This window comes from Solanum verrucosum, unplaced genomic scaffold, assembly GCF_900185275.1.
Source record: "Solanum verrucosum unplaced genomic scaffold, falcon-dt-bn FXZP01001088.1, whole genome shotgun sequence".
Taxonomy (NCBI): Eukaryota; Viridiplantae; Streptophyta; class Magnoliopsida; order Solanales; family Solanaceae; genus Solanum; species Solanum verrucosum.
Window position 1 is genome coordinate 201,228 of NW_026019802.1, and position 1,708 is coordinate 202,935.

Here is a 1,708-nt window from a genome sequence, read left to right on the forward strand (position 1 = left end):
GTCACCTCTGATGCCTCACAGACCCGTGTTCGAGGTCATACTCTAGATCCGATGGTTACTCCAGATTCTCAGACTCCCAGGACTCAGCCAGTTGCTTTTATAGCTCCCTATTTAGATAGTATGGAATTGCCAGGTATTGCATCATACTTGGCGAACAGGCCTTCCATGACTGTGGATGAACAAAAAATGTTTGGGAGGTTCAGACTAATGAATCCTCCGACTTATACTGGTGACTTAACTGAGGATGCATATGAATTTATAGTTAGTTGTCATGAGAGGTTCCATAATCTTGGATTAGTGGAGTCTCATGGAGTTAACTAGGCAGCATTTCAGATGACTGGCTCTGCCAAGTAGTGGTGGAGGGATTATATTAGTAGTAGGCCAGCTGGATCCCCTCCACTATCATGGACTCAGTTTACTCAAGTATTTCTAGCCAAGTTTGTTCCACAAAGTGAGAGGGAGCGTAAGAGGGTCTAGTTCGAGGGTTTGCAACAAGATGGTATGTCAGTCGTAGAGTATGAGGGTAAATTTCATGCCTTGGCTACGCATGCTTCGATGATACTTCCCATCGAGGCTAAGAGAGTGAAAAGGTTTTCCGTTCCAGAAGGTGGTAGATGATGCTAAGGAGTTAAAGATGATTTGACGTGAGGGATTTGAGCAGCGTGAGGGAAAGAGGGTGCGTCATTCAGGTGATTGTGGTGGTGCTCCACCGAAAAGTTAATGTTACTCAGGGAGAGTTTATCACTCTCAGTCTAGCAAACCCATTCATGCTGTTATGCTAGCATTTGAGGCTGATTACGCTGGATATAGTTCTTCGAGTTCAGTGCATACTTCACAGGCAGACTTGTAGGTCGTGGAGGGCATTCTGGTCATTCAGGTTCCTCTCATCCACCTACGTCTCGTAGGGGTTATTTTGAGTGTGGTGATATGGGACACTTTGTGAGAGATTGCCCTAGGACCAGACATGGTGGCTCGCATCAGGGTTCTCAGGCTTCGACTTTCAGGGCTGCATAACCTTCAACTAAGGGAGGTGTACAGAGTGACAGAAGTGGTTCTCATTTAGGTAGAGGTTGTTCTCCTTCTGGTCGAGGTGGTGGTCGTAGGGGTTCACAATCTGAGGGCATTCGTTCTCACTGTTATGCTTTCCAGGTAGTCCAGAGGCTGAGACTTTAGATGTTGTTATCACAGGTATTATTTCGGTTTGTCATCGACCAGCTACTGTATTATTTGATCCAGGATCTACTTAATCTTATGTGTCCACATATTTTTCTTCGAGTCTGGATATATTAGGTGAGTCTCTTGATTCGCTGGTACATGTTTCTACTCCTGTTGGGGATTTCGTAGTGGTAGATCGGGTGTATCGACTATGTATAGTTACTTTGATAGGATATGACACTCACACTGATTTAAAAGTCTTAGGTATGGTAGATTTTGATGTGATTCTTGATATGGATTGGTTTTCTCCTCATCACGTAATTTTAAATTGTCATGCCAAGACAGTTACATTAGCTATGCCTGGAATTCCTATAGTAGAATGGAGAGGTTCTCTTCGTCACCCTCCTAAAGGGGTGATATCATTTCTTAAGGCTCATCACTTGGTAGTGAGGGGATTTTTGGCTTACTTAGAGCACATTCAAGATACTACTGTTGAGACTCATATGCTTGAGTCTATTCCGGTGGTGAGTGAACTTTCGAAGGTATTTTCGAC

The 1,708-nt window shown here is 44.0% G+C and overlaps 1 pseudogene; it reads left to right on the forward strand.

Annotated features, from left to right (window-relative positions):
* The first annotated feature begins 517 nt into the window (after positions 1–517).
* Positions 518–1,173, forward strand: LOC125813293 (cold shock domain-containing protein 3-like; annotated as a pseudogene).
* Positions 1,174–1,708: the final 535 nt, after the last annotated feature.